Below are 17,477 nucleotides of genomic sequence, written 5' to 3'. Positions count from 1 at the left end.
ATCCAAACCCATCGCACCATCTCCAACATTTGGGTTGGTTTGGAGGCCTTGAATCTGAGTTGGGAAATACAATTGGAGAAACATGACACAATTTAGAGACAAAAACTAATTAAAATCAAATAACATGGATCGTTGTTTTGCGCCAAGTGGGAATCAAATTTTGTTTGGGCTGTGGGTGAGTGTTTGCACCCGGTTACACAGCGTGTCCCTCTCTCTCCGCTTCAAATGTACTTCTTTCGGCTCACAGTCTCTTTTACACACCGAACTGACGGGAACCATTTAAAGCTCCTCTGGACCCATCTTGTGTTTCTTTACTTGTCCCATTACCACCCTCCTTCCCCTGCACCATCATCCCTTTTGTCGCTTTATCACTCCTGCCCGCCACCCTATCACAGAGCTTCCCTTTTGTTCTTTCCGTCCCCCCACCTTTCCCTGGCTCTCCACTTGCTCAAAAAGCTGTTTAATCTTTAACTTCTTCCAGTTCTGACGATACCTTAACTCTAACCTGAAGCGTTAACTCTGTTTCTTTCTCCACAGACGCTGCCTCACTTGCTGAGGATTTCCAGCATTTTCTCTTTATATTTCACATTTCCAGCATCCGCATTATTTTGCTTTTGATGAGACAAACCTCGCCCTTCTCAACCCCATCAGAGAATTATCAGCAAGGGGGGATTACAATGGCGGATGCCATTACCCAGAATGCCGCGCGCGGTAGAATACGGTCTATCTCCATTCAAAGGGGCGCAATGCGCAGGCGCGGCAAGGGCCGCTGGCCGGAGCAATCAGCGCCTTGGAGAGATAGAGGGGTTTCTGGGGCGCGGGGGATTGTGGTGACTCCGGCCGCCATTAGTCGCAGGTTGTGGGTCAGTGTTTTGTTGCGCGCGTCGCCCACAGACCGTTTCTGGAAATACAGACTGAGGAATTCAGTGCGGGTTTGCTGAACAGACACTGACCGTACAATGTAGAACAGAGTTTCTCAAACTATTTTTCTCATGACACAGTGGAAGAAAAACACTTCCCCCAGGGACCCCAAACAATAGTAACTTCAGACTGGAGTTTTCATCAAATCCCAATAAAGGTCAGTCCATTCTCGCTCTTCAATTCACTTCAAGTAACAACTAAAATTAGACATCGGCGTTGCTTGAAAAACATTTTAAATACAGTATAAATACAGTAAAAGAAGATATCAGGTTGAGTTGCACTTACTTAATGTGAGGGGTGGGTCTGTCAGTTGGTCATGATCTCGTTCCAATCTGGATCACAGGATGAAAGTGCTTCACGCATATCAGGTGCGCTGTTGAGTTTCTTTCTCTTGTTTTTAACCTTGTCAAAGTCGAAAATCCCAGTTCGCACATGTAGGTTGTTGTGAACGGCAGCAACAACAGAGCAGTATTCATAACAGGATATTCTTTGAAAGAACTGATCCAAAAAGATGACAATCTGAATAACTTGTGGCGTGTTTTCAGTGTGCTCACAGGTGAGTCGCACCGGCTCGTTTTCTTGCTCAGGCATCAAGTTTATCTTCATTCTTCATTGAGGATTTTCGAAAGCAAAAGGATCTTTCACCCAACGCTTTTCCTTTAAATTTTCAAATCCCTCTGCAGGGAAGTAGCGACTAAAATGGTCAGACAGAGCAGCGAGATGTAACTGTGTGACACGTTTCATTTCATTCCCTTTTTCTTCATTGATGCTGTTCTCCTCAATGTGCTGTGACAGTGTGAAGCAGTAAATGAGCTCCGCTCCCATTTCTGATCATCACTCTTCAAAAACCCTGCAGTTCAGTGAGTTTCCTTGAATGAAAATTCCCTTCTCATTCCAAGCCATTGGAGAGTGCGGTGCCCAGAACTGAACACTATACTCTAAATGATACCCAACCAGAGCTCTGAATAACTGTGACATAACTTCCACTGCATTTTATTCCAATTCCCTTGAGATAAAGATCAAAATTTAATCTCCATTTTAACGTTGTTTTAGTGATTTAGTGATCACTTTTAGTGATTTCTGTACTTGGACCCCTAAATCTCTCTCCTCCCCCACAGTTCCTAGCTTCATGCCATTTAGAAAATACACTGATCTATCGTTTTATGGTCCAAAGGGATGACCTCACACTTCCCCACGTTGAACTCCATCTGCCACAGTTTCAACCACTCACTTAATCTATCAATGTCCTTTTGCAAATTTCTTCTCCCATCTCCAATGTTTACTGTGCGACCTAAATTATTGTCGTCAGCACACTTGGAAATAAAGCTCTCTATATAAGAACATAAGAAATAGCAGCAGAATAGGCCATATAGCCCATCGAGCCTGCTCGGCCATTCAATAAGATCATGGCTGATCTTCGATCTCAACTGCACTTTCCCGCCCGATCCCCAGATCCCTTGATTCCCCTCGAGTCCAAAAATCTATCGATCTCAGCTTTGAATATAAGTCAACGACTGAGCATCCACAGCCCTCTGGGGTGTAGTGAATTCCAAAGATTCACAATCCTTTGAGTTAAGAAATGTTTCCTCATGTCGGTCCTAAATGGCCGATCCCTTATCTTGAGACTATGAGCTCCAATTCTTGACTTTCCAGGCAGGGGAATCAGACTCTCAGCATCTACCCCGTCAAGCCGTTTAAGAATTTTATACATTTCAATGCGATCACCTCTCATTCTTCGAAACTCCACCGAATATTGGCCAATTTTACACAATATCTCCTCATACGACAATTGCAGCAAGTCCTCCTTACTCTGATATTCCAACACCCTGACAATAAAGGCTAACATATCATTTCCCTTCCTCACTCTCATTAGACCCTTGATAACTCAGTATTTCCAGCATGTTTTTCCTCTTTTCCTTCCATAGGGAAAAGAAATGAAGGTTGAAAACATTTTACAAAAATTACACCCGATTAGGTTTTGGAAACAACATCCAACTGAACTGCATCAAATTCAATTGGAAACTGAAGAGTTCCTGATAGAAATAAACTAATAAGAACACTTAATTGCGATAGCCGGGAATCGAACCCGGGTCAACTGCTTGGAAGGCAGCTATGCTCACCACTATAGCACCATCGCTGAAAATAATCAACAATAAAATAGTTCCCAAACATCAGATCCTGAACAGACACTGCAGGCTGTTGGATTTTGTTTTTCATTTTCACTGGTTTCTGACGGATCCTTTCTCGCTCTGTTGCAGTTCCTGTTTCCGCCCAATAGATTTCACCAACCCCCAATCAATGGAAATTCCACACCAGCCAGTAATTCTTCACCTGATATCGGACTGAAGAGACAGTCGATACCTGCAATACTTGACCAGCTGGAAATACATTTTACCACAGCTCACATCAGCCATTGAGTAAAGTTAAATAATTCCATTAAATCATTACAGAGACCTGACTACCAGCCGGACAGGAATGGCAGCTTAATATTCAAGTCTATAAGATCTTCAGAAAGGACAGGGAAATAGGGAAAGGAGGAGGAGCAGCAATATTACTAAAGGACAATATTACAGCAGTTCAAAGATAGAATATCAGTGAGAGTGAGCGGGCAGTGTAAACACTCTGAGAGAGACCCATCACAAGTGCCCCCACTGTACTCCCCCAGAAGGTATCAGAAGGGCGAGTGCGGGAGGATTTCTTCATTGTTTGTGAAAGTGTTTGTGAGATTGTGGAAATGTCTGGAAGAGGAAGAACCGGCGGTAAAGCTCTGTCCAAGGCCAAGTCTCGCTCATCCCGGGGCGGACTGCAGTTCCCTGTTACCCGTGTTCACAGGCTCCTGCGAAAGGGGAACTATGCTGAACGTGTGGGTGCCGGAGCCCCGGTCTATCTGGCTGCTGTGCATCGAGTATCTGACGGCTGAAATCCTCGAGCTGCCCGGCAACGCGGCCTGGGACAAACAAGAAGACCCGCATCATCCCCAGACACCTGCAGCTGGCCATCCGCAACGACGAGGAGCTCAACAAGCTGCTGGGACGGGTGACCATCGCTCAGGGTGTTGTCTGATATCCAGGCCGTGCTGCTGCCGAAGAAAACCAGCATTGTGAGCTCCAAGAGCAAGTAAACCGGCCAAGACTTAATCTGATAACCCAAAGGACAGGACCAACCTTATTGAAATCTTTGAAGAAGGAACAGAAAGTGCAGACAAGTTTAATGCAGTAGATGTGATATATTTGGATTTTCCGAAGGCCTTCTATAATGTACCACATTGTAGACTCATGGCTAAGTTCAGAGCACGTGGAGTCAGGGTCAGGTAACAGAATGGATAGTAAGTTGGCTACAAAACTGAAAGCCGAGAATAGAGGTTAAGGGTCGCTACTCAGACTGGCAAAAGGTGGGAAGTGGAGTTCCAGTTGCTGGGACCACTGTTCTTCACAATTTACATTAACGATTTGGATTCGGGAATCGGAAGTACAATTCCAAAATTTGTGGACGACACCAAATTGGGGATTTAGTTAATACAAAGGAAGAAAGCATCAAAATGCAAGAGGGCATTAATAAACTTGCAGAATGAAGAATCAGGAGGTCACACACTGCTTGGATAATAAGAGTCTAAACGGGATAGAGGAGCAAAGGGATCTAGTGGTACAGATACACAAATTACGAAAAGTAGCGACCCAGGTTAATCAGGTCATAAAAAGACAAATCAAACACTGGGATTCATTTCCAGAGGGATAGAGTTGAAAAGCAAAGAAGTTATGTTAAACTTGTATAGAACCTTGTTTAGACCAGACTTGGAATACTGCGAACTGGTCTCGTCTCCATATTATGGACATAGGGGCATTGGAGAAGGTGCAAACAAGATTCACAAGGATGATACCAGGAATGAGAGGATATTCTTATCAGGAAAGACTGAACAGACTGGGTCTCGTTTCACTCGAAAAGAGAAGGCTGAGAGTTGATCTGATCGAGGTTTTTAAGATAATTACTGGGTTTGTTAGGATAGATGTAGAGAAAATATTTCCACTTGTGGGGAGTCCAAAACTTCAGGTAATAAATATAAAATATTCACTAATAAATCAAATAGGGAATTCAGGAGAAATTGCTTTACCCAGAGAGTGGTTCGAATGTGGAACTTGCAACTACGAGGAGTAGCTGAGGCAAATATCATAGGGGCATTTAAGGGGAAGATAGATCAGCACATGAGGGAGAAAGGAATAGAAGGATATGCCGATAGGGTTGAATGAAGTAAGGAAGGAGGAGGCTCATGAGCAGCATAAACGCCGGCATAGACTAGTTGGGCCGAATGGCCTGTTCTGTGCTGTAGTTTCGATGTAACTCGATGTAAAGGCTCTTTTCAGAGCCACCCTCTGTATCTGTGAAAGGGCTGGTTACTGTCTGAAGGGAGACGCTGATATCATGCTACCAGTGTGGCTTTGAGCTGCTTTTCTCTCGTTGTGGACGAGATGAGGTATTAATGGGACTGGAGTCGGGGCAGTGACCACAGTCCGGTACTTTAAACGGTGACTTATAGACCCCAGCCCACACATCACCAGATTTCTTGTATTTATTTAAACTACTTGCCATGCTGGGCTCGGAAAGAATCACCAGAACTGCTCGAATAACCTTTCTACATCTGTGGCATTCAGCGCTTCGCTCCGTTTCTGTTCTATTTTGTTGGATTATTTACTTAACGCATCAAACTCACTGGGGAATCACTGAAATGTAAATCTGTACAGAAACAAATAACGTTGAATTGCCTGGTGCCCAGGAGATCAGGAACATTGCTCGCCTTTCGTCCTGTTAACGAGTAAACCGTGTTTAGAGTCCACCGACCCGCTTTGGTTCCATATGGGGGATTAAACAGAGAAATCAGGAGGGGAGGAGACAGTCAGAGTGACAGAGCGGAGAGCGGCCTCTGATCTTCCAGCTCCACCTCCAGTTCTCTCCATCCGACAGTTTCAAACCGTTTATCGATAATAGAACCGAACCTCAGCGCTCCGCACAAACCCTGACAGACCCGGGCTTCATATTCAAGGATTCCCAAAACCCGAAGCTTTCAAATAAGCCCCGTTACAATGAGAAATCGTTAATATTCCTGCCTAAATACAGTCCATTCAATAACAAGTCAACTCGGCTCCTCCATTTCAGTCTGTTTCCCTGTTCTATCTCCCCACACCTCCCCTCCCAGACGGGTTAAGCGTTTTACAAACACCTTATTCCAGCTTATTTGGAGAATCTCATGTGTTGGGGTTTGAGTTATGACGCGGAGTTTCTCTGCCAGTGTTACCGTCTCACAGAGACTCTCGCCCTGAATCTGTGGAAAGTTAATGACCATGAACTTGGACTGGAGCCGGACTCATCCCCAGTTACAGTGAGGCCCGGCCCGGACATCTCATTCTCTCTATTTTATATCAGACAGTATCCTACTTTCATGTCCAGCAATAGAGAGAGAGAGAGACAGGATCAGTCTTACACTTCCTATCTGTGTCCAAATCACGCTCAATAGCAGTATCCACCTTCATATACAGCACCAGAGAGAGAGAGGGAGGCAGACACGGTGAGAGAGACAGAGAGAGCGGTGAGACACAGTGACAGACAGACGTTAACAGTATTAGTTCCGGACTGACCGGTAAAGTGCCGTTTTATCCAGAAAGATCGCGTTGGAGAGACAGAAGATGCAATCTCATCTCTCACTGATATTGTACAAGGGTCAGAAACACTATTAATCCCACACTCAGGGACAGTACAGAGAGGGACAGAAACAATGGGTCACATTTAACCCTCTGATGCCTGTTGTACTATCTGCAGTTTTACAGCTCAGGGCTGTTCGATATTCCTCTCAGTGACCTACAGTTTCACTCCGGTTAAATTAATCTGCGACTGTTGCTGCCTGATATTAACCCTACACGGTCCCAGCAAATACACCGACTCCCACTTTCCTCCCATGTTTCTCCAGGATTGGTTTGAGAAATCCTCTCTCAGTCACACATTATAGGGGTCATTAATGAAGAGAATCCATTGGCTGATTTCACAGCCGCTCACTTTATCTCTGAAAGGCTCTTTACCATCAAAAGACCTCGAGAGAAACAGCAGGGATGGAAACATCTAGTTTAATAGTTGGAGATTGTAAAGTCAGTCTGGATTCCAGCGTTAGGCACTGGTGGAATCCCATCTGTTTCCCATTCTGGTGCCTGTTCCTGCACTGCCTGTGGACCCCATTCCCTCTGATCTTTCCCCCAGCCCCACTTCCTTTGCTCAGACTCGGAAAAATTCCAATTGGGGAAAGTTTCCATCGATTTTTGGATTGGGAATTGTGGGCGCCATTCCCTCAGTGAGCGGAAGAAGATGGTTTAAAACAGCCGGGAATGGAGAGATCACGGCCCCCGGGGGAAGGGAGCAAAGAGCAGCCTCGTTACAGCAGATCATCGCTTCGGGACCGTGTCCGCAGATGGGCTCAGAGATCGGCATTGAGTCCGGGGGAAGTTCAGGGGTCGTCCGGGGGCTGTTTGTAAGAGGCGGAGTGGATCAGGAACTGGTCACGGAACATGGAGTGAGAGGGGGGAAGGGAGAGGTCATTCTCGGGCTGTGTGTGTACAGGGTGTGTCCAGGGGAAGGGAGAGAGAATGGGAAGAACCTGCTATTAAAATCATTGCTGCTTTCTCTCCCCAAACCAGGAGTGAATGGTCCTGGTTTAGTTCCAGCCTCACCCTGTTTATTGTTATTGGACAGTGAAGAGTGGAAACAGAGCCGGACAGTAAGGATGTGGGGAGTTATACAAAGAGCATCTATTGCAGGCATCAGGTGAGAAGTGTGAAGGACACATTTTAAACCGCGGCTGTTTGGTTTCAATTGAACGGTTAGTCCCATGGGAGAGGAGATTAGAAACCTGACCTGTTTCCCATCGGGCAGTCCCATTCATGGATCAGTGGAGGGGTTGGGCCGTGTCTGGATGTCACTAAAGTGTTGTAAAACAGCCCAACACACCTGGTAAGGAGAAGCTGATTGCTGCAGTGCTCCAGTGGAGTGAGACACTGACACTGTTTGTATCACTGGATTTCATTTGTGGATATTTAAAATGATCATTAACAGAGATATTAAACTGATCACTTCTGTATTTTCGACCTCACATGTTCCTGAGTAACAAGAGATAATTTTCTTTCTCCAGGCAAACCCTTGAACGATCCAGAATAAATGTGATGCTTCCTCCACCCGAGGCAGAAGGAACAGTACAGCCAGCTCCTTCTCACACACAGGAGGGATATTATCACTCACAGAGCACAGACAGGTCATCAGTTCCACAGTCTCAGACAGCAGAAGTAGTCAGTCCCACACTGATCAGAATTTCCGAGACACATTTTCAATCCAACAGTCAAGCAGAGTAGGTGAGGCAGACACAGTTCCATTTCCCCCTAACTCAGTCCCACTGACAGGTAGATACAAAAATCCCAGTCCAAAATCACACTCTCAGAGTGAAAGGCACTGTGTCAATCTCACAATAGAGCAACATTAGCTACCAATTAAATACCAGATAGAAATCACACATGGTACCCGATTCAAAGGTACAGAATGAATCCCAATAATGTACCCCGAGATTCAAATTGAATACCAGCCCAGAACTCTCACACACATGACTTTAATACATGCAATATCCATTCGAAAAGTGTATCATATGATACAAATTGCATACAAGTCCAAAACTCAGGTAGAGTATCAGATTGAGAAATATTGTAAGATAGTAAACCTGAGAAACAAATTAGATACCTGTTCAGAATGCATTCGTAGAATGAAATTTAAAGATAGTGTATCAATTCTATTAGTGCAGACTGAGATACACATTACATACCAGTCCAAAAATCTCATACACAAAAAGCAGGACAAATCCAATCCGGCCAATTACCGCCCCATCAGTCTACTCTCAATCATCAGCAAAGTGATGGAAGGTGTCGTCGACAGTGCTATCAAGTGACACTTACTCACCAATAACCTGCTCACCGATGCTCAGTTTGGGTTCCGCCAGGACCACTCGGCTCCAGACCTCATTACAGCCTTGGACCAAACATGGACAAAAGAGCTGAATTCCAGAGGTGAGGTGAGAGTGACTGCCCTTGACATCAAGGCAGCATTTGACCGAGTGTGGCACCAAGGAGCCCGAGTAAAATTGAAGTCAATGGGAGTCAGGGGGAAAACTCTCCAGTGGCTGGAGTCATACCTAGCACACAGGAAGATGTTAGTGGTTGTTGGAGGCCAACCATCTCAGCCCCAGGACATTGCTGCAGGAGTTCCTCAGGGCAATGTCCTAGGCCCAACCATTTTCAGCTGCTTCATCAATGACCTTCCCTCCATCATAAGGTCAGAAATGGGGATGTTCGCTGAAGATTGCACAGTGTTCAGTTCCCGTCGCAACCCCTCAAATAATGAAGCAGTTCGAGCCCGCATGCAGCAAGACCTGGACAACATCCAGGCTTGGGCTCATAAGTGGCAAGTAACATTCGCGCCAGATAAGTGCCAGGCAATGACCATCTCCAACAAGAGAGAGTCTAACCACCTCCCCTTGACATTCAACGGCATTACCATCGCCGAATCCCCCACCATCAACATCCTGGGGGTCACCATTGACCAGAAACTTAACTGGACCAGCCATATAAATACTGTGGCTACGAGAGCAGGTCAGAGGCTGGGTATTCTGCGGCGAGTGACTCACCTCCTGACTCCCCAAAGCCTTTCCACCATCTACAAGGCACAAGTCAGGAATGTGATGGAATACTCTCCACTTGCTTGGATGAGTGCAGCTCCAAAACACTCAAGAAGCTCGACACCATCCAAGATAAAGCAGCCCGCTTGATTGGCAACCCATCCACCACCCTAAACATTCACTCCCTTCACCATCGGCGCACTGTGGCTGCAGTATGCACCATCCACAGGATGCACTGCAGCAACTCGCCAAGGCTTCTTCGACAGCACCTCCCAAACCCGCGACCTCTCCCACCTCGAAGGACAAGAGCAGCAGGCACATGGGAACAACACCACCTGCACGTTCCCCTCCAAGTCACACACCATCCCGACTTGGAAATATATCGCTGTTCCTTCACCGTCGCTGGGTCAAAATCCTGGAACTCCCTTCCTAACAGCACTGTGGGAGAACTGTCACCACACGGACTGCAGCGGTTCAAGAAGCCAGGTCAGCACCAACTTCAAAAGGGCAATTAGGGATGGGCAATGAATGCCGGCCTCGCCAGCAACACCCACATCCTATGAACGAATAAAAAAACAGTTATTAAACATAACAACGAGATCTGCACCGATGTTTTATCTGTGCAATTTCTGATCTCCATTCAGATCTGTCTCTGTGTTTCACTTTATATTTCCTGTCCTCTGTACAGTGTGTTTCTTTCCCAGTGAGGAGTGGGACTCTGTAATAAATGTCCCAGTGCTGTGTTGACACAAAATGGTGGCCCTGAATAAACACAAAATTGAGACATATACCTGCAAAAAAATCAGTGCCTTTACATTTAAACAAAATACCTCTCTCAGTGTGTCTCTCCTTCTCTGTACTTTACGGCCCATGTATGGAACAGTGTCAGCTCCTGGACATGTACAGCACACAGTGGGTAAAAGGGAACCATTCACTCCCGCCCTGAACTGAAAACAAAATATCTGCCAGCAAGGCTCACTGAGGGGCAAGGCGGCCATCATACTGAGGGGCAAGGCGACCATCTTACTGTGGGGCAAGGCGGCCATCATACTGTGGGGCAAGGCGGCCATCTTACTGTGGGGCAAGGCGGCCATCTTACTGAGGGGCAAGCTGGCTATCTTACTGTGGGGCAAGGCTGACTGAGGGGCAAGGCGGCCATCTTACTGTGGGGCAAGGCGGCTATCTTACTGAGGGGCAAGCTGGCTATCATACTGAGGGGCAAGCTGGCGATCTTGATGAGGGGCAAGGCGGCCATCTTACTGTGGGGCAAGGCGGCGATCATACTGAGGGGCAAGCTGGCAATCTTACTGTGGGGCAAGGCGGCCATCTTACTGTTGGGCAAGGCGGCTATCTTACTGTGGGGCAAGCTGGCTATCATACTGAGGGGCAAGGCGGCTATCATACTGAGGGGCAAGCTGGCGATCTTGATGAGGGGCAAGGCGGCCATCTTACTGTGGGGCAAGCTGGCTATCATACTGAGGGGCAAGCTGGCTATCTTACTGAGGGGCAAGGCGGCCATCATACTGTGGGGCAAGCTGGATATCGCTGTGGGGCGAAGGCCATAAAAATGCAAACATTTCTCGAGGAACAGAATTGAAAAGCAGAGATATTATGTTGAACTTGTACAGGAGCTTGGTTAGACCAGACTATGAAAACTGTAATTAAATCAGATAATGCTGGACACACACAACAAGTCAGGCAGCATCTGTGGAGAGAGAAACAGTGTTAACATTTCAGATCTGTGAACCGTTCTGGTCTCCATATTATAAAAACGATACACGGTCACTGGAGAAGGTGCAAAAAATGATTCACTAGAATGATACCAGAACTGAGAGGTTATAAATATCAGGAAAGACTGAACAGGCTGGGTATTTTTATTCTAGAGAAGAGAAGGCTGAGGAGTGCCCTAATAGAGGTCTTTACAATTAGGAAGGGGTTTGATATGTTAGAGGGAGGGAAGATGTTTCCACTTTTGGGTAGTTCAAAACTTGGGGTCATAAATATAAAATAGTCACTATTAAACCCAATAAGGAATTCAGGAGAAACTTTTTAACCATGAGAGTGGATGGAATTTTGGAACTTGCTCCAACCTGGAGTAGTTGAGGCGAATAGTAGAGATGTATTTAAGGGGAAGCTGGATAAGTACACGAGGGAGAGAGGAACAGAAGGATATTCTGAAAGAGTTAGATGAAGTCAGGAGGAGGCTCGTGTGGAGCATATACACCGGAATGGAACAGTTGGGCCGAATGGCCTGTTTTTATTTAAGATTTAAGTCTCGTCTTTTCTATTCCCATGGAAATAATCCTGTTTTTTCAAGTCTTTCCAAAAAAGTTTCCCTTCCCTGGCCACATTCGAGTGAATCGACATTGTGCTCTCCCTATGGCTTTAATGTTGTTTCTATAATGGGACACCGAAACTGCTCTGGAACTATGTGGTTTAACCGAATAGAATAACTAATAAATCTTCATCATAATCATCAGTCCCAGGGAGCAGTAAATCGGGTTATAATCAAAGAGTAAAAAGACAAATAACTAATAAATCTTCATCCTAGTCAGTGTTGCTTGTCTCCTATTAGATCAAGGATCCCCTAAAGGTTCCCTCACGGTTGTACAAACCGATTTCAAGGCGATGCCTGAACATAAACCAAGTTATGTTGTTCGAACAAAACGGTGTCCACGAGCAGTTTCCAATGTTTATTTATGTGAGCAAGTCTGTCTCTGATATAAATCTCTTTCTGGTACAAGAATATGATCCCAGAAACTACTTTTCCTCATACAGTAGACAACTAATGAACACATTCCAATGAAAGTTAACAACAACTTGCATTCCCAGACTGCCTTGAATGGAATAAACATTCCCAAGCGGATTCACGGAGAAGTAAATGGAATAAGAAGGTGTCAGGAGGACTGGCGAAAACCTTGGTCAAAGAGTGGGTTTAAGGAGGGTGTAAAATGAGCAGAAGTAAATGGAGAATCGGAGGGGATATGATTGGTTTTCAAGAGTAGAATTTCGACGACTCCTGACCAAGGAAGGAAATAGTAGGAAGGACGGCAAAAGCTTGAAGCAAGAGATGGCTTCTTGGAAGGTCTGAAAAAGAAAAGAACTTGCTTTTCTCCAGCGCCGTTCTTGACCTCGGGACGTCCCTAAACAGTCAATGAAGTACATTGTGAAGAGTAGTCGCTGTGTTAATGGAGGAAACGTGGCAGCCAATTTGCACGTATCAAGCTCCCACACACTGCAATGAGATAAATGTCCAGAAAGTCGGTTTTATAAACATTGGTTGAAGGGTAAATATTGGCCAGGACACTGGAAGGAACTCCCCTGCTCATTTTCGAATATTGATGTGGGATCTTTTACATCTACCTGAGAGGGCAGATGAGCCCTCGGCTTAAAGTATCCTACCGTCGACACCATCGACAGGACAGCGCTCCCAGAGTACTGCCCATCCGACAGTACCGCGCTCTTTTAGCACTGACCATCCAGCAGTGCGCCAGTCCCTCGGTGCCGACCCTCCGACAGTGCAGCACTCCCTCACTGCTGACCCTCAGACAGTACTGTGCTGCCTCAATATTGACCCTCCAACAATACAGCACTCCCTCAGTACTGACCCTCCGAGAGTACTGTGCTCCCTCAGTACTGACCCTCCGAGAGTAATGTGCTCCCTCAGTACTGACCCTCCGAGAGTAATGTGCTCCCTCAATACTGACCCTCCGAGAGTAATGTGCTCCCTCAGTAGTGACCCTCCGATAGTCGAGTGCTCCCTCAGGACTGCACTGCAGTGTCAGCCGGGATTATATGTTCAAGTCTCTGGAATTAGACTTCAATGCACAGACTTCTATCTCACAGGGGAGACTGCGACCACTGAGCCACGTCTGACACGTGAAAGGAGGAATGGAGATGGAGGGGCTGAGGGTGGGCATTCAGGAGCGTGGATATGGCTGAAGGCACGACTGTCAGAAGTGGGACAAATGGACTGCAGATGCACAAGCGGCCAGAGGTGGAGGAGCAGAATGTTTGTGAGGGGCTGTCGGAACTGGTAGTTTATCGAGATAGGGAGGGGTGAGACCCTGATGGATTCAAGTGTGAGAAAGAATAAAAATAAACTAAAGGCTGAGGAGATTGGAATCCAAAGCAAGTCAGTAAGGGCTTGAGTGGTTGGTGAGTGACTCACCAATCAAAAAAACCAGGGGTGAGGATGGAATCCCTGGCAAAGTTCATGACTTCCCAATTTTTAACTGGAGGAACTGGCGGCTCATCTAAAACAGAATGTGGACCTGACAACACAAAGATATTGGAAGGGTCAAGAGAGGCGGTGGTTTCGTCAGCGTCCATCTGAAAGCTGGTCCGTGTCTGTGGACTGTGTCACCAAAGGGCAGCATGTAGATGAGGAAGAGGAGGGAGCCAAGGATTGAACCTTTGGTAACATCAGAGATAACGGTGATAGGGTGGGAAGAGAAGCTTCTCCTGGCTCTGATCAGATAGGTGAGTGGAACCAAGTGAGGGAAGTCCCAGCAAAAGAGGCCAGTGTCCGATGAATGAGATGGTGACGGGTGAGTTGTCTGTAGGTATGGAAATGGGGAGGGTTTTAAACCCAAGGATGAGAATTTTAAATTTAAGTGATATGGAACTGGGAGCCAGTGAGGGTCAGTGAGGCCGAGCAGGACCTGGTGCTGGTTGGACACGGACAAGAGTTTTGGACGAGCTCACGTTTATAGAAGGTGGGGATTGGGTGGCCGGTCAGGAGTGCATTGGAGGAATGGAGTCTGGAGGGGACAGAGACATTGATGAGGGTTTCAATGGCAATGGGCTGAGGAAGGAATGGAGGCGGTGAGGGAATTAAGGGGCCTTTGTGATGGAGGTGAAAAGGGGTCATGAGCTGAGCTCGGTGTTACACGGGACCAATTTTACTGGAGCCGTGAACCAATGTAGAATAAACGGGTAAACATCTGCAGTGAAAAAGCGGAGAGAGGAATGTCAATGGGACACGTTCAGTCTCCGTCCCCTAATATCACCCACAGTCATTTCTAGGCTGCAATCCTCAACCTGCCCTTTAACTGTCCTCATGTCAGAGACTCACAATTCATATTTTGACTGGGAAACTGCAGGAACAGAGTGAAACGGGACTGCTGTGTCCCTGGGTTCAGTGCACACTGCGGAGACATCTGTCTAAATTATAAATGAAACACCAGGAGTGAACATGGTCAATGCAGTTATAAAGAAGCTGCAAATGCAGCCGTTTATTATTGTTGGATCAGTCCTGTATGAGATCAGATTTAAACTTTATTCCTGAGAGAGGTCTGATTAAGTAATAACCTGGACTTTGAGATGTTTGTGTTTTATTCACCACATTATTTACATCGGAGTCAAAGCTGCTGATATAATGTGTTTGTTAAACTGACTGTAACTAACAGCAATGATCAGGAGTATAACCGTGTCAGTGGAGACTTAGCCCCTGTATAAATCAGGGCTTGTTGGAATGGATCAGCTCAGAGTGCCTGCTGGAGCTGTGGTTTCCAGACCAACAGAAGTCGGTGCTTCTCACAGAAATGGAAGATCCAGTAATCTATCAGATACAACGTATTTATTATCCTGTTCTTGCAGCCATTGGAGTTCCGGGTAAGCCGTTATCTCATCTGTTAAAGGTGTAAATCGGTGTTAACTCTGCTGCTGTACTTGGCAAATTGTTTTTTGTCCCGACATATTTTACACAGTCACTTGTTCTGTTCTATTGGTTGAATGATGGAATGTGTTAAGTCTCTGCTCTTTCGGTATTGAGGCGCTGCATTATATCTGTCATGAATTTGTCGATCCAACCCTGGCATTGTTACAGGATTATTCCCTGTACTGAATGTATTGGAATCAGGTGTCTGGGCTAAGAGTTGGTATCAGACCATCAGGAGATGATAACAGTTTCTTGTTGTGGAACTAACCTGTCCTGGAATATGTTTTCATCAATGTGTTTTCAGTGATTGATAATGAGACAGCTCACGGTCTCAGTGTTACAAGGAGGCAGCGCAATGTCCTCCCTCTCCAATAACATGCTTCAGTTTAACTGAGATTTCAATGTATTTATTGGTGATCACTGTTATGAAATATTATTTCATTATGTGTGTATCTGACGCCGCTTCAGATGTCTGGTTACTGAACTGAGTTTGCTGCTGACTCTTTCACATCTCCTTCTTTGCTTCACTGTGGATGAATTCACTGACTGTCACTGGACTTCACTGTAAAATGAAATGTTTTGATGTTTTGTGGTCTCAATTTGCACTGTCCCTGTTGAAATCAGCAGCCCTTCGATGTACCTGTAGGTTATAAGTGTGATGTTGGCGTTTTATAAATTGAACAATCCCGCCATCTATCCCTTTACTTTATAATTACTGGAGAAGGAATCTCAATTATTGTGAGATCTGCCTGGGAGAGGGATTCGATTCTGTTTATTCCATGATTTGTGGATGAAGTGAACAGTGTTGGTGAACAGGTGGAGAATTGGATGATCTGTGGAAATATTAAACTATTCCACAAAGGCTTCACTATTGAACAAACTAACACGGAGAATAGGATCGGTGGAACACGGGGCTGGTGAACAGAATGCAGGCACAGGATGATAGGATTTAATCGGATATGAAAATGGACTTGAGATAGGGAGTAGAGTGAGTGATAGAGAGGGTGACTGAGAGGGAAAGCGAGAGGCTGTGGTGTGAATAATTCATCAGAATGAACTGCTGAAACTTCCAGTACAATTAAACATCGAAAATGTGATTTGAAGGTGTTATTATGAAGTGGTCAGATTGGGTGAGTTTTTATTGTGGGACTCACTCCTCATATTTATATCCCTGTCAGGTCCTCAGTCTGTTTTTGTGAATGTTCCTTGTTTTCCAACTTAAAATTAAACATAATGAAAACTTACTTCAAGAACACAATCAGTAATTTCTTGATCGTAATGAATCATTCGGATACTCTGTTTTTAAAGCTCGGCTGAATTCAATAAACAACTGGGTTGATTTAATTAATAAATATCTATTTAATTTCAATTGAAGGTACAAAGTATATTTATTGAACATATTTTACACCCAACACAGGTTCCCTGACATCAATAACCACAGAAATGAACTGTTGAATGTATTAGTTGGATTTTGTAAGTTGGAGCTATATATTTGATTGCCTCGAACACTCTGCTGCAGTCTCTCTCTCTCCGAATCCCAGCCTCTCCTCCCACTGCATTTTATCCTCTGTCTCCTCATCCCTTACTTCAGTTTGTCCACTTTCCCAAACCATCTGCTCCTGACTCCCCTCCAGCTCTTACATATCCTTTTCCTTGCCTCCCTCCCAATCTCACTCACTGGCTCGGTCTCCAACTGCCTTTCCCATTTAGTGCCTGCCCCTGTCGGCTCACTTAACCCAGAACAACAAAGCAGCTGCACCTCCCCCTGTCCCCTCACATTCACGGCCTTTCCCCTCTCTTTCCTCGTCCGTCTGGAGCCCAAACCCGGTTTAATCCACTGTATTCCCGGTGTGTAAAACCCCTTCTCCCTTCCCCAAGGCACTGCACCCTCACTCAGCCCTTCCACTAGATCCGGTGCTCACTTTATTCACTTTCTGTATCCATCTCCCAATTCATTATTGATCATTGTGTTTAAAAACATATCTCTGCCCGAAAGCACTGCCCAGGTCAATCAATCACTTTCCACCCTTCGATGCAGCAACAAAGCTGGAAATTTCACCCCAGATCATCTCAATCTGCTGCTTTGACTCCAGGTCTGATCAGTAATTTCTCTGCTTCCTTTTCTCTCTCTTCCAGTTAACTTGGTGGCGATTGTGATCCAGTCCCGAGGAAAGTGCGGTCTCTCCAAATGTATCAGTGTCT

General features: G+C 45.7%; 1 non-coding gene across 1 annotated transcript; it reads right to left on the bottom strand.

The window, feature by feature from the left end:
- Positions 1-2,986: 2,986 nt before the first annotated feature.
- Positions 2,987-3,058, bottom strand: trnag-ucc (transfer RNA glycine (anticodon UCC)). Its single transcript has one exon. It is a non-coding gene; the product is annotated as a tRNA-Gly (tRNA).
- Positions 3,059-17,477: the final 14,419 nt, after the last annotated feature.

This window comes from Heptranchias perlo, unplaced genomic scaffold, assembly GCF_035084215.1.
Source record: "Heptranchias perlo isolate sHepPer1 unplaced genomic scaffold, sHepPer1.hap1 HAP1_SCAFFOLD_50, whole genome shotgun sequence".
NCBI lineage: Eukaryota > Metazoa > Chordata > Chondrichthyes > Hexanchiformes > Hexanchidae > Heptranchias > Heptranchias perlo.
Note: the sequence above shows the minus strand (reverse complement) of the source record. Positions and strands in the feature narration are given on the sequence as shown.